Source organism: Chanos chanos, chromosome 5 (genome assembly GCF_902362185.1).
Source record: "Chanos chanos chromosome 5, fChaCha1.1, whole genome shotgun sequence".
NCBI classification, from domain to species: Eukaryota; Metazoa; Chordata; class Actinopteri; order Gonorynchiformes; family Chanidae; genus Chanos; species Chanos chanos.
Genome location: NC_044499.1, coordinates 39,407,133 through 39,430,244, shown reverse-complemented (window position 1 = coordinate 39,430,244; position 23,112 = coordinate 39,407,133).

Genomic DNA, 23,112 nt, shown 5'->3' with positions numbered 1-23,112 from the left:
TTGTTAATCTAAATAACACTGTAATGAGAGCTTTAAATTACAGCAATTCAGTTTAAGTGTACACATTACAGCATTTAATGAAAATCTTCATTGACAAATTAAGTACCAATTCAGCAATGAATTACTTCCCTTCACATCTTGGCACTGTCATTTATGTTGGACTAAATCCTAATTATACACGTAAGTGAATGTCAGTGCCTTTCTGTGCCTTAATATTTAAAGACTTGCCAGATAATCCCAAAGCAATCAATTTAGATCAAAATTGTTTCTCTCAAAAGGTGGAGGTTCTCCAGATTAATCCAGCACAAACCATAATGAAGCTCCTTGTATGCATAGTCTTTTGCTAAACTCTGGCCTGACAATTACATTATTTACATGCAATAATTAAAATGAACCATTGTCCACCAGGAAAACTGTGAAAATTTTATTCAGCAGTGAACCATGGATCTTTTTGGATGGTCATGATTTTTTTTTTTTGCAAATGCAAATGAGGTCAGGAGCTGTGCATTTTTTTCATAGTATTTCCAGTCACAAGGTGCACCTCAATTATTTGTATGACACTATTGTGTCATGGGAGATGTAAAATTTTCAAACTCTAATAGGTTCTCTGCCACCACTGCTGTTCATGAAAACCTGTTTGGAAAGTCTTACAAATGAACGATATTATGTTTGTTTGTTTTTTCCCCCTAATTAAATTGTGTAGTGAAAAACTGTTAAATAAAAAAAAATTAGAAACTCTGTCCATACTCCGTTTCAGAACATCAGCCAAACGCAGCTGAATAAATATATAAATAAAAGACTGATGTTAGATTTTGTCTTGTCTTGTGGCCAAAAAGTTGTAATAAATATTTCCTTTTACACTTTAATGAAGTAATGTAAACTGGATTTGGGAAAAAAAGATCAATCACGCCAGCAACTTAAACAAAAAGAATAACAGCCCTACATCATTGTCAAAAATCTACTGAGTTCAGTTCTAGGTGAGGTCACACTGCGATCGCTCACCCTATATTGGAATGATATCAACATCAACATCATTTGTGAAGAAACTGCTACACTGTGATGTGAGAGGAAAAAACCCAGCATAATGAATGGAGCCTTGATTCAGCAGTTAAACTATAGACATGCAATACTACCTGTACTGCTACTTGGTAAATGCTATGCTGTATTTAACAGGTCATATTCAGAATGTACTTCTTATATGTCAGTCAGGTAGTAATTTGCCAGCTTTTTCATGTATTATGTCTTTTAAAAAATCTTTCTTGATGATGTGGAAATGTCAGCTCCAGACAATAACCCACACAAAGTTTGAAAGTGTAACGTCATGATTCATACAGCTTAAACCTTGAGATAGGCTCTTATCTCAACTCCTATGTTATCATCTCTACTGACCTCCAATACAGAAACTTTTATGATTTAAACTGCTGAGAGAGCTGTTGAACAGATCAGATATTTCGCGTGTATGCATTTAAAACATGTGTAGGCTCTCTGCTTTTAGTGTGATATGTCATTGTCCATCATGAGTGTTCAAATAAACTGCGGGCCCCATGGTAAAGTTCAGTTGTCAAAAGTGAAAGTACTAATAATTACAGTTTTATGACAAATTTTCTTCATTCATATGAGAAACTGGGGTCTTGGTGACAGAACTTAATTAGACATGGTAACCGTGGTTCTTTCAGCCAAGTTTCATCTTCTGCATAATTTGATTATCTATTAATTTAGACTTGATGATTGGGCCACTCACTGTAAATTAGTGTAACATCTGTCAGTTCACTTTATAATCTCTGACAAGACAGCTACCCCTGTGTGAAACTCATGGATTTAAATAAGAGGAAGATTATTTAATTTTAACACCTATGATAGTTAAAAGAAAAGAAAAGAAAAGAAAAGAAAAGAAAAGAAAAGAAAAGAAAAGAAAAGAAAAAAATGAGTTGGGAGGGTGGACATTACATGAATTGCCCGAAATATTCTATAAGATTGTTTTTAATGTGCCTTTGGCATGTGCACACTTCAAGCATACTTTGTAATACATGTAATTGTGTATGTAATCTTAGTTCCATACACCTGTGCTAATGTTTAATTTATTAATTTCATCATCTCCCTTGAAATCCACTGCTTCATATTGCTGTCATCTGTGCCTCTTGATTTAAATACAGATATGATCAGATATGGTAATTACAGTATTGTACCTTGACGCTGACACACAGAGGGGGTGTGTGGTATTAGCTGCCTCAGAGTCACTGACAGGGAGACAGAGTTACTATAGGGAGGCATAATTGCTTTCTGGTATGTCAAATACTCATTAGAGATTAAAAGAAAAAAAAAAGGGGGGAGTTCATCCTTTCTTTCTGACTACCGCCAGAGGACTTCAATGCCAGTTTTCTTGGCCTATCTACCTATCTATCTATCTATCTATCTATCTATCTATCTATCTATCTATCTATCTATCTATCTATCTATCTATCTATGTATTTACAGATACATTCAATTTATTCATTTAGATAATTGCATCCTGCACATTTGTATGTATGTATATATGTATGTACGTATGTATGTATGCATGTACGTATTAGGAATGTGCAGAAAGCCCAGTATTTGTATTTGTAATAAACATGTATAACCATAAACATCATTGAAAAGAAAATAATTTTAAAACTACCTGTAATATTTGTCCTTTGGTACAATTATAAAATATTCTTAATAAATGAGATCGACACCACCACTGTGACTGTTTTTCTTTATTCTGCCATCTTCACTCATGTACTGCACACTTGAATCTCGCGGGACTTCCACACATCACCCTGCTACGGTGCCCTGTAGTGTACATACTGTGTTGGCTAGCACGTAAGAATGTTACATCTCCCTTCTTTAATAAATACATAAATAAATAAATAAATGCAAGTAATGAGAAATGCTCCTATGTGCAGGAGCAGACCAATTCTACTGCCATACATTTTATGAACATATAGTAAAGCCTCTGTGGACACATACTAAACTTACAGCTGAACAAACATTTAATACATTCTTTGGTCAATAATACCACTGTGTAGTTTTAACCGGGGCCAAGGACGTAAACAGTATCTGTACTTACATCAATGGTGACTTCAGTAAATACTTGTGTATATGAATCAATCAGCATATATGTTTAAATCAAGTATACATTTACCACGTAACCAAACTACAATATTTCTTAGAGACAGTATATGCTCAACACTAACTCCTCAGTAACAGGTAAGTAAAAAAAAAGTAAACATAACTGGAAAGTGCATCAATTAAACTGTAGGGCATTTGTTAAATAGTTCTTCATAAATAACAGATATGCATAACAACAGGTAAGCAATTAAACAGTGCTTTTCAATAAGTAACAGGTGTGCATCACAACAGGTAAGCAATTAAACAAAACTTCTCTATAAATAATAGGTATGTATAACAACAGGTAAGCATAACAGATGTATTTACATTTTATTTATGTATTTATTTAATGTACAATAGGGCAGCGATCTGCCTACACCCTTTACAATTGTTACAAGTCAAGGACTTGTCTAGGCCTGGTGGTGTGGCCAGATCTTGTTGTATAACCAGGCTGTTGCTGGTCTAGCTGGCTGTGGATGTTTCACAGGTTCATGCTGTCAGGGTTGTGTTTGGTTTGCATGTGGCTCTGCCTCTTGGACATTTGCTGTGCTTCAACTCTCCTTGCTCTCGTGGAGGTGCCAGCGATTGCGTCGGAATGTCCTTCTCTCGTTTGGATGTGTTAACTCCTTTGCATATCTGCGGTCTGTGTTACCGTTGCAGGTTTCCAAGATCCATCCTCATGGATGGGTGTACCTATAGGTATGTGAGGTAAAAGTCTGGTAGATCTATTATAGTATAGCTGCTGGCAGTATTGGCAAACCTTTCTACTCTCGCATATAGCCTTCTGGTGTGTGACTTGCAGCTGTAGTTACTTTGCTGTCACAGAAAGGATTGAGTGCAGTCTTTGGCTCATCAGGAGTTGAGCAGGTGACTTCAGGTTGTCCAAGGGCGTGTTCCAGTATTCCAGTAAACCAAGGCAAGGGTCCTTTTTTTCAGCTTTCGCTTTCTCTACGATGCATTTTGCTGTCTGGACTGTCTTTTCAGCAAGGCCGTTGCTTGGTGGATAGCGGGGGCTTGTAGTGGTATGTTTGAAATCCCATACTTCCGCGAAGCGCCAGAATCCCTCTGAGCTGTAGCATGGCCCATTGTCGCTGATGACAGATTCTGGAATGCTGTGGCGGGCAAATGCTGCCTTGAGTTTGGTTATTACTGTTGATGAAGTACAGCTTTGCAGTCTCTCCATCTCAAAGAACCTGCTGTAGTAATCTACTATGACAATGTAATCTTGTGCATTCCATGTGAACAGATCTGTACCTACTACTTGCCATGGTCTTTCAGGTATGGCGTACGACAGCAGGGGCTCCTTGGGGTTTGCATTGCGTTGCTCTTGACATATGCCGCATTTCTCCACTGGTGCCTCGATCTGTTTTCCCATGCCAGGTGAGAAAAGAAGATCTCGTGCTTGGCGCTTGCTCTTCTCCATACCCATGTGCCCGGCAGGTATGCGCTGCATCATGTTTTCTCCGAGCCTTTGAGAAATTATGATTTTCGTCCACCTCAGAGATTTAGTCTGTATGGTTCTAGTATATTTGGATGTTAGGTGGGCATTTTTCCCTTTCATCAGGCCTTCTGGCCTTTGTGACACATTTCAGTGAGGCAATCTGGGCATCTTGTGCTGTTGCCTCTTTGATTTCCTGTAGTTTATTGTCACTTACTGGAACGCTGTTGATGAGGGTGTGTACTTGGGCTTCCATACCTTCCGTAAGGCTGTTGTCATTGACTTTTCGTGACAGAATGTCAGCCATCTGTATTTCTTTTCCGGGGCAGAGGAGGATGTGGATGTTGTACTTTTGAAGCTGTAGTATCATCCTTCAGAGCTGTGGTGGTGCTGTTGCCAGCGGTTTCCAAAGTATTGCTTCCAGTTACTGTTGTGTTCCTGCTTGTTTTTTTCCGAACACCAGGATGTGGTCTACTATGGAAGCCACACCATTAAGACCTTCATAAGTCTCATCTACTCGTCTTTGGAATTCGTCTTGGGCTGAACTGGTTCCAAAAGGCATTCTTAGAAATCTATATCTGCCAAATGTTGTATCGAACATTGTCAACACTGATAATTCATTGCTCAGTTTTATAGACAAATAACATTATCCAGCATTTAGGACACTAAAATATTGAGCTCCAGCAAGTTTTGTGGTGACATCCCGTAATGTAGGAAGGGGGTAGTGAGGTCTTTGGAGTGCCTTATTGAGGTCTTTGGGATCTAGACCTACCCTTAACTTGCTTGTATAGGGTTTTCGACTACCACTAAGGCGTTCACCCATTCTGTGGGTTCTGTTACCTCGTAGATAATGTTGTTTTCCTCCATATTGTCGAGCTCTTGCTTCAGTCAGCTTCATGGGGGTCCTGCGTGTTGGGTATACCACAGGTGTCGCGTCTGGGTCAACATGGAGGTTACACTCTCCTGGGAACTCTCCAATGCTCTGGAAAACATCTGCATATTCCTCCATTATGCTCTTTGAGTGAATGTCTGGTTTCTCATTTCCTTCAGTCACAGCCAGTACTAATTTGATCAAGTTCACATCTAAACTGACTCTCATCCCTAAGATGAGCGGTGCTTTGGTGTCAACAATGTAGAATTCTAACATCATTGAACTGATGCCAGGAGAATAAAGTGGTAATTTTACAAGAAAAAAGTCATAATATAACGAGAATTAAAGTCATAATTTTAGGCTACGTGTTATTTTAGAGCAACCTGCCACCTGTGTTAAAATGAGGAATGTGGAGAATCTTTAGTATAGTTACACTTTAGTATAGGTTTAAAATTCACAAATAACGAAATACTTTATCTTTTGGCACATCAGCATCGCATTGCGGCAGGCTGCTCTTCTGATCCTCTTCTGCTCTTCTGAAATTACGACTTTATTCTCGTAATCTTGCGATTTTATTCTCGTAATATTCCGACCTTATTCTCGAAATCTCATAATTTTCTTTTCCCTCAATGTGGCCCTAATACTCTGTTGTACTGAGGAACACTAGCTATTTGACATGTTTTTTTTCTTTTTCCTTCCCAAAAATAAATAATTTAAAAAATATTTGTACAAAATAAATATTCGTTAAAACCCACCATTTGTGCTTTGCTGAAGACTGTATTTGGTTTCGACTCCACCCCTAGTATGTATGTGTGTATATATTAATGTATGTACGTATGTCTGTATGTATGTATGTATTTATGTATGTATGTATGTATTTATGTATGTATGTATCTATCTATCTATCTATCTATCTATCTATCTATCTATCTATCTATCTATCTATCTATCTATCTATCTATCTGTCTGTCTATCTGTACACTGTTGGGCCATCAACTGAGCCATTTCCTCACATATTTATTCATGGAGCATGTCTAATTGATTATTTATTTGTAACACATCCACATCTTGACCACATGGGATTTAAAGATTGATGTGACACATTTTTCTTCATCAGAGTCTATGTTTGATAAAGTACCTGATAAATGAGAGCTTGGTAATATGAAGAATTTTGTGCCAGCAGATTATGAATGAGTAGATAACCTCTACCTTTCTAGGACCGATCCCAAAACAACCTTTCCTGTCATAGCCTTCAGCCTGCAGGGAAGGAACGGGGCAGCTAATCAGAAAATTCATTCTGCACGTCATAATTGCATCCTTCACATTTACTACATGTCACTAATACCTACAGATTTCCTTAAAAAGGCTATTCACCAATCCCAGGTGTCATGCCCAATCCATATACTCTAAATGAGAAGTGGCAGAGAAATATTAGCTCAGAAAGACTGTAAAAACTGCATATATAGATTTAATTCTCAGAAATACGGGAAGAGCCGGTAGCAAGTTTTCCTCTTCAGACTGCCTGAGAGGTTTCAGGATTGAGAACGGTAACTGTCTCTTGCCTTATACGCATGAAGACACACGCAGGGGCTACAGATCTGCAGAAGAAAATGTCTTTTCAGAAGTGAGGGCAGTGGGATGAATTGACCTGTAAACATCCACCTTCTGAAGAGGAGTGAGAGAGGGAAGAGGGGGGATATGCCGCTATGTAAGGTGCCCACATTTTCTGCCTCATTTCCATTGATGGGGCCACAGTAGATGAAAAGGGTTGTGGAGGTGGTGGAAGGAAGTCATTCCTGCAACCACTTGCAACATTTATCCTTGTGGAGTGTTGTGGTTGTGACAGGGAGAGGCGTATCTGAAGGTATTAGAGAGGGTGATTCATCTGCTATTACCAGGCCTAGCAGGGGCTTTGACGGCTAATACTAAACCACTGCCTGTCCCTTGTAGAATTATACATCTTTACTGCCACTCTGGTCCTACTGAGTGCTTTCTTCTCCTAGGCAAAGGTAAATGGAATCCTGCGGTGCAATGTGGTAAATGACTAAATCTGTGGATTTAAAGTAAAAGAAAAAGTTTCAAAGTGATGTTGGAGGTTCTGGAATTATATAGTTAAAGGGCATGGCTTTCCTTTTTTGATACTTATTGGTTTTTCTATTTTCAGTGTTGTTCTGAGTTATTTAACATGTTCAATTTTTACTGTTGCTAATTTTTTGCCCTTTGGTGCTCATTACTGTTAATGATACAAAACTGACTCAGAACTCTACCAAAGCATAATGGGGTGTGTTAAAGCTGTGTAACAGTTGATCAACTTCCCCTCTGGACTTCAGTCGTTATCATCAAATTTGGAGTATGGGTTAAATGAGTACCAGGGAAACGAAAATGCACTTGTCGAACAACTGCTATTTTTTACTCAAAGAACTGTCTACGTTATACTAAAATAAATACTGTTATGTAGTTCCTCTGCTAATTTTGCAAACTTCATTGTTCATGTGGAATATATTCTAATCTCTTACAATGTATAATAACAGAATACATTACACACCAGAATTAGGAGTTGTAGGAGAAGAGAGGACAGCTGGAAGAGGAGGTGAGTTGCTGAAATAATTGATGAGAGGGATGAGGTACTCACTGCTCTCATACTTTCTAGGAACTCTGTTGGCAGGAGCTTCAAGGGAATTCTCCTGAAATTTCACTTAAAATTACAATTGCAAAATAAACTTTTGTTGAATCCCTCCAAACTTTCTCCAGAATACAGCAAACTTAAAAAGAGCATATGTATGTGTCTCACGTGATGTGAAGAAATATACAGTACCCCCTGTAATTTTTCAGTAGAAGAAAAATCACATGAAGGTCAAACTGACATTCTAAGAAATAGAATGTCTCCTCATTACTTCTGAGAATCAGTGCAATCTTTTGAAATCTCTATTCCTTTTCAAGTGTGGGTTCATAAATGACCAGTTTCACATTAGCTCAGGAACACGTTGTTAAGATGTTTCGTTTTGGTGTCAATCTTGATGAAAATAACTACTATCTTTAACTGTAAGGATTACACAAGTTTGCAACATCTCTCCTTGGGGAACATTTTTTTCTCTCATTATTCCATTTCAATGCTGAAAATACACTTTTCTAAAACAAGAAACAGAGCAACCATCAGAACGGAACACATTCTCTTCTGGCCTCAAGCACGACTCTGACTTTAAAGACTTTGAATTTGATTACCAGTGAATAACAGTTCATACTCTTCAAAATACTGGCAGGCTTGGAACAATGTAGAACAATGTAGAATGGATGTACAAGACCCACTATATTTGTTTGATCCTTCCTATGCACATTATTTTAGCTCTTGACTGAAAATTATGTCTCTGAGGCATTTTGGTAATTCATGCCACAATGCATAAGATCACTGCTGATAAATGCTGACAGCTGTGCACCTGGTATAAGCACAAATATGTAATACTCAGAATTGGACAGACAGAACTGTAAGCGTTTAAAGAGATGAGGATAAGGCTGTTCTTCAGTTATAAAGTTTGCCTAGCCTCCTCCAATTAAGAAATGTTTCCATTTACATTTGGTTTAGTGGCAAGTGAGTACAAATGCTCAGACATGGAGTACTTTGGCCAGTTTTGACTATAAAGTTTTGAATTGTTGAAAATATTTCAGTTCAGTTCTATTGATTCAAAACTTACATCCCAAGAAGTTTGCTGTACTTTGTGAAAAGTCAATACTCTGTAGTGTTTTTAGCCCAATTCTCAATCATAAAATCAGATCTTAACTATGTTGAGTCTCACTCTCATCCATAATGCCAGAAATACAGAGCTTATGATACATTTCTGAACCCTGCAAAACAATGGCTACTGTAGTTTGACTTCCCGTGAAGATTATATTTCTCTTGTCTAGCACACAAAATCTGACTTAATCTTCACCAGCTTTTGCCAACAAATATTTCTTACTAAGTCATTTACAGGCTCAGAGGCTTGGCGGCTGGTCAAAACGACAAGAAGAAAAAAGGGTGCTTGAATAATTATTTTTATTTAAACAGGGAGGAAATTTATTTCAGGTGAAAAGAAATCTTTACTTCTTTTTGAACTGCTAATCTCAATGGGACATAAACTGCTTAAATGGAAGGACACAGATCCTTCTCATGTAAAGGTCTGCATATCTGAACTTAACGCCTTGTAAAGAGACACAAAGAGAAATATCAGTTACCATGCCAGAAAAAATCAGGGTATAAGTTAATTTTTCAGTCATGGTGGAATTAGTCCTGCAGCCCAGGTGAGCCTCAAGCGATTTGGTAGCAGGATAATGGGTGAAAATGGTAGTTGTAGTATCATCAGCTACTAAATCATAAGGTCTATGTCAAAGAGTTACCAAACCTTAGCTGCATTAGCTGTATTCTAGTGTATGTGCAATCAAGATTGGGTCAATAATTATTTGTTTGGTATCCTATGGCTGTACCTGTTGTAAAAATGGCTGTTGACAAAATTTTAACCTAGTGAATCAAGGAAATCTGACCCTTATTATACACAGTTTTATTTCAGTATTCCTGTCTCCACCTTATTAGTAGGTGTGCATTGGCTTCATTTCATTTACAGTGTAAAAAGCTAAACAATGTTGTCTAAGTTTCAGTCATAAGTTTCAGTTTGTTCATGTTATGAGTTTATTCAACATCTTAGATGCTCACAGTGGAAATATCTGTTTTGACCTGTGCCAGTCCTCAATGTAATCATGATATTTTAGAAAAGCAAAATAACTATTTAAACTAGATGTTGTTTGTGCCAATCTAGACAATCTAAACTAAGACAATCATGTGTTATCCTAAATGCATGAGGAAATTTCCTTTCATTTATGTCAGGAATAAAACTGAACTCTGGTGTAAACCTATTGTTGATAGCATGCTTTTGCATAGGAACGTATGACTGACTAAGTGACTGATATGGTGGTACAAGTTTGCAGTGCAAGCATTTTTGTATAGACTGACCTACATGACAGAAATTTCCAAAGGAAATGACTACCAATGCAAAGTCAGCTAAATTCAAAAGAAAATATCTTAAACATGCAGCTGAGTTCGTCAAACCCATCTGGGTCTATATCATCACAAGTAGGCCTGACCGATCCTCTTTTTCTTGTTCTTTCTCTTTTTTTGACTCCGATACTGATCCCAGTAATGGCAGAACTAAATAAACTGATTACCATATGTGACCTTGACATATTGTTTGTCTGTGCATTACCATCAATCACTAAAATTTAGTTCTCAGAACGAAACTGTTATGTTTACCTTTGGAAATTAAGCTCATGCCCTGTGGTGTCTGCTGTCACAGTTCAGTGACCCCTGGTGTCAGTGGGGTGCCTGCACAGTTTCAGGTGAATCTAAGGAAATAGCATGGGTCTCCACATGCACTATACCAATGTAGAGGCATTTACAATCTAGCAGGTGAAATGAAGTGGAGCCAACTGATGTGTTGGAGGATGCACTGGCACTCACCCTCCAAGACTCATGCAGGGGTTATGGCACCACTGGGACACACAACAGCACAGAGAACTGCCCATTCCAAGTTCAGGTGAATCAAACTACAAATACTTAAATAAAAAGCTTAATCAATACATGTATAGGGGCGCACGGTGGTGCAGTGGGTAGTGCTGTCGCCTCACAGCAAGAAGGTCCCGGGTCAGGATCCTTTCTGTGTGGAGTTTTCATGTTCTCCCTGTGTCTGCGTGGGTCTCCCACAGGAGCTCCGGTTTCCTCCCACAGTCCAAAGAAATACAGCCCAGGCAAATTGGAGACACTAAATTGGCCCTAGGTGTGACAGTGTGTGTCTGAGTGTGTTTGTCTGTGTGTCTGTCCTGCAATGGACTGGCGACCTGTCCCTGATGTTTCCCCACCTTTCACCCAGTGAGCGCTGGGATAGGCTCCAGCACTCCGCGACCCTAATTAGGGGAGGTGGCTTTGAAAATGAAACACTCTTGCTGCACAATAGCAAAATCTAGTCAAGTTTCACATCAACTTCCAAGTGATATATTTAACAAACTGACAAGGAACATTCAGTCCCATCAGCTGCTGGCAATGCTAAATATACTTTGAACATTTTTTTTTTTGAACATTTTTTTACTGTTTGTTTTTTTGGGTGAATCCAGAGATCCCTTTTCTGGGAAAAATGTGCATTAGTGAGCTCAGAATTTCTTATGATAATATCAACACTTTGGTATATTGGTTAGGCACCAAATTATAAGTATGTGCAAAATGATTTAAAAATTTTAAGTGATCCATGTTATATATATATATATATATATATTAAGGAAATTAAGATTATGTGATTGCTACTAATGTTCCACTGCTTTTACAATTGCCTGTAATAATCTCTTCATCTCTGATCACAGACTTAAGGGGAAACTGAATACTGTTTGTTAATGCAAAGTTCTTTAACATTAACTGTAATGGGTATTTATTAGCTAACTAGTTATCTGTCTATTTCATTATATGTCAGCATGATGGTGCCTCCTCTCTCAATACTATTGCCACTTCAAAAAAGCATAAAATAAACACTTCTATATGTGTATGCTAAATATTTATTTAAGGCAATTTATTGTCCTCAAGCTGTAGTCAGTGTAAGACACAATACCAGTGAGAATTTCAAAAGTCATTGTTTTCACAAATTCTTCTGGGTTGCTTTATCAGCAGTTGATGTTTTCTTCATCTACTGCTCCTCTGAAATATTCCAGAGAAGCAAGAGGGCTTGAAGCAAGCAAACAAATAAATAACAACTCCACCATATGGGAATCAGCATTTAATGAAACCATGACTGAGTCTCGGTTTGGCTGAACATACTCCTCTCAGATCACACAAACAGCTCAGCATTATGTTTAAAAGATTCTCCAGATACACCAAAACTATTTAACAGCACTGAAAATGAGCATTTTATGTCATCTATGTCTTCTTGAGTACAATTACAATGAAATGCTTTGTTACAGTTCAGTAAAGAGCTAAAATATATTTAAAAATATACCACATAGTCTACTCCTTTGGACCTTGCTAATTTTTGAGTTCAACAGCTGCAGTTTCTTTGCATTAATCAGGTTAGTAGATAGAGCTAATGTTTATGTGTAGGGCAGAGTGACATAGCATATGATGGAGAGAAAGGGCTAGTGAGGCTGACTTTCTTTAAACACATCTAGCGGCAGCAAGCAGTTTTCATACGTTATGAATGAAACTGACTGCTGGCTCTATGTAGCAACATCACTAGAGATTAACAATAAGAGTACAGCTATAGAATCCATCGATTAAACTAACAGGAGGGAGTTTATCAAGGAAGAGTTACAAGAAGCTGTCAGGAAGGTTAGAGCAAGCTCAGCTGTGGGTCCAAAAACAATCACCCAAAGGGTGTACATTTATCGCTAAAGGGTCACCACTGGGGGAACAACATCACAGTCTAGAGAAGTCATTGACCACTAGTAGCACATTCTCAGTGATCCTGTTTTCACTGTCCATGAATGTGCTTGTAAAATAAGAAAAAAAAAAAAAGGAATGCAGTGAACCAATCACCAAACAGAGCATCAGGCCTCAGTCCAGCTGAGCCTTCATGCTGACCTGACAGTGTTTGTGGATGAGGAGAAATAATCTGTGGGTTCGGGTAAGAGATGATTTAACACAGACCAGAGGCAGTTGGGTTGACTAGGTTGGGTCACCTGGGAAGGCTGCCAGATTTTCAAAGATTCTAAATGTTCTAGGCCCCTAGACAGTGACAATGTATTCATGTGCAACACAAGTTGTATGTGACAAATTCATAACCTATATGAATAAAGAGACACACAAATCTAATAAGTCATTCAATCCATATCAATAAGTCTTCTGAGTCATGCAAAAATATGTAAGGACATTCATGTTGTTTTTCCACTGTACTTAATTCTCTGTGAGGATATGGATTATCAACACAAGGTGGGTGCCTTTTTCTCTGAGTAGTAGATAATGCCTGAGAACAGGGGATAGAAATGCTAATTCCAATTTACACTATGTGCCTGTGGATTAAGATGTGGCCCAGTGACTGCACTGGCATACATCCAGCAGCCAGAAGGGATTTGTATAGCACCATAAGCCATGTATAAAGCTAGCAAATATCATAATCTTTTTTAGGGTCTCTCCTCTCCTTCTCCTCTAGTCAGCCTTGAGTGCACAATTCATCTCTCACCAAACTCAGCGCTGAGGAATCAGACAGTGGAGGGAGAATTCAGAGTCACTGTAAACAAACACATGCACATAAAAGCACAAGCTCATACACAAACACTGGTAAAGACATCTGTACATACCTTGAAAAATACGTCGGAAACATCCCGCTGTCCTGCTTTCTCCACTGCCTTTTTGTATCTAAAAACGATGTAAGTCATGTCAGTGTAGGTACAGTACTGCAAGAAAGAAGCAGAAAAAAGAAAACCAATTCCAGTGGAAAGTGAAAGTGAATCACAGGGGTGGAACTGATAATATGAAATGGCGTATGGGCAAAGGTGAAGTCTTTCATTTCAATTCTGCACTTCTCTTCTCTTCATGAGGTTTCTATCATTTGTGTGAAACAAATCTACTCTAGACCTTCATGATTTATCATAATGCTAATTCCAGTTTACATGGACTTTTATGGAAACGTATAAAATTCAACTTAATGTTGATGAGATATTTAGAAAATATGTCATTTGAGATGGCTGGTTCTTGACAAACTGTAAATGTGATGTTTTATCTTCACAATATTGCATTGTATATAAATTAGTAAACACATTGGATTCTACAAAATCTTTGTCTCATTAACATTTTAATAACCACCAGGGTTACCTGAGTAGCAGCTTTTTTCCATAACAATCACATGTTTCCTTCTTTGAAGCACAAGAAAGTAAAAAAAAAACACACACACACACAATGAGTCCTTTGGTTTCATTTCTGAGATTTCATTTCTTTCTTTCTTTCTTTCTTTCTGTCTTTCTTTCTTTCTTTCTTTCTTTTTTTAATTGCCAAGTGTCATTTATCATGATAGTTTATTTCCTTGGCAGTATAAATTGCTGATTGGGGTATTTGTGACAGCTTTGTTCAGATGCAGATCTGGTATCATTACCTGAGAACGTTGTTAAGTATCTTGGCAGTTATAATCTGGACCTCGTCTGGCATCAGACAGCTACTCCTATTTCAGCCATTTGGAAGTGCATTGTCCCATGCTGGTAGCTTGGCATGGCTTCCCTTTGGCCATCTGCTATGTTGGCTAATAACTGTGACATAGAGGCGATTCATCCTCACAAAAGCCCCTTTCAGATGTCCAGTTGTTACGTATTTATGACTGCACATAACAATAACAGTCTTTTAGGAGACCCATTTCATTGCTGGATTTTTGTCTGCTAGCTGGTTTTGCCCTTCTTGCTGCTCAAGTGTCCTGCTGTTTGCATTGTCAAACAGCACTTCCCTGGATATTGGAGACCTCAGTCAGCCACTATGGTCCCATCGCAATACTGTTCGTAAATTACTTATTTTGACATGAAGACTGGAGGATGGAGGTCAGATGTGAAGTAATAGTAACCAGAGGGGTGAAATTTGGAGAAGATACTACTTGGAAGTTGTGGAAAGGAAGATAATGAGTTATGAATGTCATTTCTCCCCAGAGGTGTTTGAACAGAAGGTAATGGTAAACCTTGGCTACATGTAAAAGAGTCTCTGAAAGTAGCTTTTCCTCAAAGGTTTTAAAGGGAATAATCGCAATGGTTAGGCTAATGGGGATGATTCATAACAGGGATTTATAACATGTTATCCAATGCATCTCTGGCGCCTCCCTGTGTCTTGGACTGTCCCCACTGGCAATAAACAATTACCCAGCTATTGTGATATGAGAGGAGTTATACTAGAGTATTATCTTTCTTCCCTCTCACACTCTATCTCTGAGGTTTCAGCAGGTGTTGCTCAATATAGCAAGACTCTGAAAGGATAATTGCTTATTGCCTGGTGAGGTTAGCTGACTATGTAATTGGCTAAATCTTCAGTGCCAAGGGTTTAGACACCTGATAGATTATATATATATATATACATATGTACAGGAATGTATAGTCATACAGATGTTTTGGTGTCTATTTTAAGAGGATTTACTAGATAGCTAAGGGAAAGGCCTGTACAGCAACTGGCACCTGAACAGTCCAACATGGTTTATTATGCATACCACGCTCTGACTGTATGGGCCTATCAGTACAATAACCGAATTATTGAATGTTTGAATAGAATATCACGTACAAAAAAGACATTTCAACAATGTCACGACACCATCAGCCCACATCCCTGTAATCCATGCCTATTCTCTGAACCTATTCTCTGAGATTTGGCTCTTTCTGTGAGAGCATAGACCGTCACAAACAAGTTAAACATATGACCTTGCTTCTGTGCAACAATAAGACCAGCATATACAAAACCTAACATTTTGATACCATCTGCACTAGAATTCAGACATACATTTCTCCATGCCCTTGGCAAACTGGAAACAATGTGATTGATGTTCTCCCAAACTGTACGGTTTGATTTGTTTGTTCCTTAAAAAATTGCATTTCACTTTTGTATAGCCATGAGGCATATGATAGGCCCTTACATTTTGTATTGTACAGTCGCATGTACTGGCTGCAGTATGCTTCGCTGAGATTCCATGATTATGTGGGAGTTAAAGTGTTACATATCCATCTTCTCACTTAACATTGAGAGAACTCGTTTGCTGGTGCAGCGAATTGCTTTTTTGCTATGCTAAATTCAGCTGAGCTTCTGTTTGCATAGGAAAGCAAATGTGACTGCATGATTATCCAAAGCTGTAACATGCTGTGCAAAGCAATGTGGAGCAGAATGTGTTGTGAAAGGATGAGAATAGATTTTGACGATTTCAGTTTTCTGCCGGCGCTGATGCTTTTCGTTCTCCTTTTTTTTTTCAAACATGCCACACTTACACCTCTAGCAAGGCCTTGTGTTGCAAGACTGCTGCCCAAAAACAGACATGAGAATCTGCATCATGACATTTAAATTTTGCCAGCTTTCACTGTCAAATTTCTGTAGAGAGATAACCCCAAAACAAATCTTTCTGTAGTAAGTCCCTCCCTTTTAACAGCTTTGTCTTTAAAAACTTGATTGTGTTTTCTCTGGCACTTCAGCTGCCTCTGACAGAGCCTGGAAGGACTTAGGATGTGTGTTTGGCTGAGTATGGTACAGACCATGCCACAAAGCAAACCACACATCCCAGCATTTGCCATTTAATTATTAATCTGCCAATTCTGCCCTGTGGGTATGGGGAGAGGGGCCAGGAAGGAGGTCTTTGGTAATCCATCTTTGGATTGATGTTTACTGAATATTTAAAACCATTTGTGTGCATGTGGGTCTGGTATTTTTTTTTTTTCTTGTTCTGCAGACACTCAACTTGGATAAGGGTGCTCAGTGTCTTCCCAGAAATGCAAATCCGCTTATTGCCTTGCTGCACTCCCAATGCACCAATCAGACCCACTTTCAGCTGCCATACACTCTCAGATCGGCCTACAGCACACATGCTAAGACAGAAAGTAATACAAAACTTTGACAAATTTGTGACATTCTCATGTGTAGTTTTGCAAATTAATAAATTAAACTAGTAAGATATTGTCAAATACCCATGGTATTTTATTCTGATCAATTTGGCATTGCTAGAGATCAATAATGTCTTCTAAATAAAAAGAAAAGAGCATGAGCTATGAATATATATGTGATATGAATAAAAATGGGGCTTGGTGGATGGTGAAGATAGAGAGATAGAAAGAGAGGGACTACATGAAGGACTTCATTTCATTAACTTGCCCATTCACAGTCTTCTCGGCTGTCAAAGAGGAAAAAAATAAAGCCATTAAACCATAAATTTTACTCTTTTTTCTTAGTTCCTCAGGTAATAAGATACCTTAGCAATATATATTAGGATGGACAGTTGGGCATTTTTGAATATGCTCTCTCGACAGTGCTCCATTTCAGATGCATCATGCACTGTGCCTCAAATGATTAATCTCCTTGACAGCTTGTATTGATACAAACAAGGCGAGCTGGTATAGAGTATTAATCATTGTTTGTGTAATGAGAGGCGGCCATCTCTTTGGACTGAATCACTACAGGCTTACATTAAGAGTAGTAAACATTCCAAAGCCAGTTCTCATTACATTCTCTTCCAGCGGTTACGGATTATTCAAGAATAAAGATATTCGGGCCTGAAAAATATGGAATTGAATCTAAAGACCACAGGGTGTTTTTGAAATGTATATTTAGTCAGACATCACAAATAAAAAAAAGAAAAAAAACCAAAACTTTTCAATATATAATAAATCGTTTCCTTTCAACATTTTTTTTTTCAACTCTACAGAGATGTAAAATGGTAGTAGTAACAGAGGCAGCACTCTTTTATATTGTTTGTCAGCCTGATAATTGGCTGTGGAGTAATGTTTCAGATGTTTGCCCGTTTTATTACTCACTTTCCAAACCAAACCAACACAAAGTTCAAGCTAGCAAGCTGCATTTCACATTACCATAGCTTTGATTCTTTCTCTTAATTTTGTCATGTTGTTCTTACATCCAGAGTAGAAGGTCATTCCCTTTTGATTTACTAAGCTCCTGTCCCTTGGGCTGCAACAAAGGTCTGCACATGTATTAAGTCTCCCTCATTTGTTCCTACATTAAGAGAAGCACATGGAAAAGGAAAGGAGAAAAAAAAAGAAAAAGAAGAAGGTATTTTACTATTTTTGCTGCTGTGTATTAACAACCAGTTATATTAGATCTTGTTGTAATGTATTATCTAATCACATACTTAGAACCTCTGCAATATAACTTTTAATTTAATGTTTGCCTCAAGCAAGATTCACTTAATCTAATATAAGAGCAGCTCTGCTGATGGCACACTAGAAACTGGGGTACAAAAAGATGACTTATGAAAAATGAAGCATGATTACACTTCCATGCACAGACATGCTGCTATGCAACTTTTATGAAACAGTCATGGCTTTAATGGAAATACGTATGTAACTCAACAGACATACATCAGAAAACAAAAATATTTTTTGCCATGTTAAATGAAAGGAAGGGAAACATGCAGGTGTTTATATGCTGCGTCGTTCCCGACAGGCTTGGCATTACATTCTCATGTATACGCACACAGAAATAATACACGCTAGCATGCATGGTCCTGTGCTAGACAAACATGCATATCTGTAGCTATTTCATCGTAAACAGTGACACCTCAGTTTTGTTTCACATTTCAACTAACCTGACATTCAAGGCACATAAAGTGTGTGAATAGAAAACTCTTGGGGGGATTGGAATGTGGTATTCACAGACTCCAGGGATGTGGAATTGTCAAGCGATAAATGCTCTGCAGCCATCATTCACAAGAGAGTGGCAAGTTGTGTCTTTATATATGTTGTGCTTGGAAAGTACATTTCAGCTTCTAATGTTGGCTTTATTCTCATGCTTGCACTGCTTACATGACCTGTAGTTATTCTTCAATACAATATTGTGACATACTATGCTGGCTATATGGGTATTACCGAAGAATCAGAAGAAAGGCTATTATATATAGTTCTTTGCTATTTATTTTATTGGTTATTGTTAATGCTGGTCTCTATTTTGTTACATTGTGTGGATAACAATTACAAAGAAGATGTATTCTCTCTCTCTCTCTCTCTCTCTCTCTCTCTCTCTCTCTCTCTCTCTCTCTCTTTCTCTCTACTTGGCATCACATCACTCCACCTATCCATGGGTGGCCCTGTTTGTGTCTCAGGGGGTACTGGCAGAGGACTAAGCCAGCTAACCCTCTTCCTGTGTGGGGAGCTGGCATGGCAGTGAGCCCTCTGTCAGGCTCTCTAAGGACTACTCCTGAATCCTGTCCCCTGCCTCCTGAGGGCCCAGGGTAAACATCAGTATCAGTCCAGTGCTCATATCCCAAGGAAGGGATTATGCTACTGACAAGAAGTGCTTTATGGTGTAATGAACCAGCAATCAGTATACGATAAAAGAGGTAGTCTGCTTACTTCTGGCAGGGGTACAAGGGCCCACAAAGGATGTATTTATATTATAAAAATATGAAGTGGTTTGCCCAGTGAGCTTGCAGTTTGACTGTAAAATGCTTTAATTATTGATTAACAAAGTATGTTTCATATCACAGCTATATGTGCCTACATGTTAAGAAAAGATAAATATTTTCTTTCTCAAAAAGATTATTTGTCATGTCATCCTTATTTAAAACCTGCAAACAGAGAGGAGGTTTAGCCAGGGAGGCTCAGGGTGGTGATAAGAGTAGCCTCTGCGTGACCAATAATGGTTGCAAAAGGAAAACACATTTAAGCAGATAAGCCATCACATTCTCTCCCTCTTAACAGAGCTGCTGTATTGTTGCAAGGTTCTTTCACGATGGTCCATATTATAATTCACCTGGTGTTTGTGAGAGAAAAAAAAAGAAAACATATACACACACACACAAACACACACACAAACACACACACACACAAACACACACAGAACAGAAAAAATGAAAGAAAAAACCTTGGCCTGACAGACTGATCCTGGATATAATGCAAAATATCTACGATTCTGGACACTTCCGCCGACAGGCACAAAGGTGCTACCGATGCATAATTCATGTGACTTTCAATTTTCACATTGGGCTGATTTCCCTTGAAGACCACACGGCTGAAATTGCTACAGTGGCTCTGATTGCAGCTCATGCAGAGGTGCATGGAAAGGCAGGAACACACATTGGAAACATGGAATCTTTTAGAGTGGCATATTAAGATACAGAGAAGTGCAAGGCTTTTTTCTTTTCTTTCAGTTTGGTTTTAACAAAATATTGATGCCAATTTTTTAGATATAAGAATCTGCCCACATATGCATTTTTTTATTATTATTTGCCTCATTATTCTTCATCACTGCATGCAGGACAAAATAAAGATAAAGATAAATAAAATATAAGGTAAAATAAAAAGATGAAATTGTTACAGCCTACTCTATAACTGAAATTATGTTAGGTTTTTTTTTTTTCCAAGGAAGTTTTGTAGTTGTATGTATTTGCATAACTGTCAAAAAAGAAAGAAAGAAAGAAAGAAAGAAAGAAAGAAAGAAAGAAAGAAAGAAAAAGAAAATCACCCTTTTCTTCTAAATTTGGAATGCTCAATTAGCCAGCCTCTGCCACACACAACACAAAACAGGTTGCCCAGATGTGTAATGGTGGTCATTACGGTTGTCTTTAGTGACTTGAGTTGTTAGGCCACCACAGAGACTTATCCACAGTTTCAATCATACCTATGAATGCATTGCCATAGACGAATGAATTAGTGAATTGCTGTGAACAGCCCTCCAAAAAATAGCTCTTCCCTTCCTTTTGTTAACAGTCTTCACCCATCTTAGACAACAGAAAGGTCAGAAGGGCTCCAATAGGCCAGATATAGACAAATGCAAAAGAGAGGCTTACACCTTATACTTTTTGTTGTCTACACAGAAAATATGCAGGAGGACAAAAGTCAACATCAGCATGTATTCAGCGGCGTTATTTAGAGATTACCTTGCTTTGCAGTTGTATTGGTGCTGCCTTATGATTAAACTTCTTTAAAGCGGGTCATGTATTTAACAGACAACATTTTCAATGGTTTTGCCAATGTGCTTGTACAGAATGAAATGGACATGCAGTCCAATGGTTGAAGGCATGATCTATACGATACCAGTTAAACTACATATAAAACCGGTATATGAAAATGCAGCTTTGGGAGAGTGCTCTCTATACTTATGAAAGACCAGAGGGGGATTGAGTAAAATGGGCTGCTAACCCTATTCATCAGACAGCTATATAGTGTGGCTTTGACACATCCCACCATGTTCCTCTGCTTACCCCTGGGACAAAAAAACAAAAAACAAAAAAAAAACGATGAATGTAAAGACTTGGAGGATACAAATGGCAAAAGGATAAGCTGAGCTCGGAACATGAAGGATCACAGCTTTTGTTGGCTCAGCAAGTCTTCCCGCTTAAAACACAGCATATTTTTCCATATTTTGCTAACCACTTCATGATTTATGAATTGATGGAATTAGAAGAGACTGCCATAAAAATCTGAGTCATCACAAATGCCGAACAACTGGAGGTAAGAGAGAAAGGAGGCCAATTATTCTCTAATAGACAACCGCTGCAGCAATAAACATTATTTTCCCCTTATGGTGGAGAAATACATTTATAACTAGGCTTTGATTCATGAACATTTCAAGTCCTTGTTGTGAAATATTAAGTACTCCTTACAGGATTATAGGTAATTAACTAAGGCACAGTGATAAGTCTGCAGTCAGAGCAGAGGTCAGTGACCCCTACCTAATTTTCAGTTAGTAAAGCACATTTCATATTTTCTCTCAGCTTACTAGACACACACTCAGACTCTTTGGCCCGTAGTTGGAGACTCTTTCTTGAATCTTCTAATGCATGGCTAATAACTGTACCTGTATCAGTGGTTTTGATAAGTCTGTTTTGTTTCTTTTGAAAACAGTGATTGTAAAGCTGCAATATAAATTCTGTTTTAGTCTACTGGTTGTTTTATGTCCCAGTAGGTATGTCAGGGTTGGTTACCAAAGTAAAGCATGAGAAAATGTGTGTGTGTGTGTGTGTGTGTGTGAGTGTGTGTCTATGTCTGTGTGTCTGTGTCTGTGTTTGCATTTGCGTGTGTGTGTCTGTGTGTGTGTGTGTGTGCGCGTGTGTGTAGTGTGTTTGTGACCTATTGACTTATTTATTATTTAAAGATTCATTATGTAAATCATTACAAAATATTTGTGTATTTGTTTGTTTAATGTTTGTTTGATTTGCTTCCTTAGATTTCTCATTAATTTCTGAGGACAATGTTGCTGTCCCAGAATTTCTGCACAGAATACAAATGAAGGGTTCAGTGAAAAGAGTCCCATACATGACCATTAAAATACCCTGTATGAGTTCCCCAGGTTTTTGAGGAATGCCTATTCTTTACGCATTTTAGGACAGGGGTAGGATTTTGACTAAGCCAAAGCAAAAATAAACGTTGGATGATTTAATAAAGACAGTAAAGAATGAAGAGATTTAAGCCCATTAGAGCTTGCAAACACATCTAGCATTGTATCAGCCGAGTTAGCCTCCTTCATCATGCATCCTACACATGAGCATTGTCTCCAAAGACCAGTAATGAAGTGCTGAGTGTCAGATAAGTGAACTTTTCCCCATCAAATAGCGGCCATTATTATCGCATTCTCCCGGCTAAATTTATACAGTACCCTTCAGAAACACCTGATGCAACCATCTTATTTATTTATTTGTTTAAATGAAATGTCCCCCTAAAGGAATTAAACTAGAATAGAGGCGCTCGTGCACACCCCTCCCCTTCAATACCCACTTCCATTTACATAATCTAATGCTGTGTTATTGAGCAAGCATGCTGGAATTTGAGTAGGAATTATCTTTGACGGAGACTCTGGCGGTGTACGCTAGCGAGCCCCCCTACAACCCCACCCCCACCCCGCCCGGCTCCTCCACCTCCAGGCCATGCAGAGAGTGCACAGCAGTCCCAGCAGACGCTGGGCTTACTTCTGCACTTGAACGCATGCTCATCATGCGGCGCATAAATGATTCAACCATAATATTCCATTTTGGGCTCTGCTTAAAAAGAAAAAAAAAAA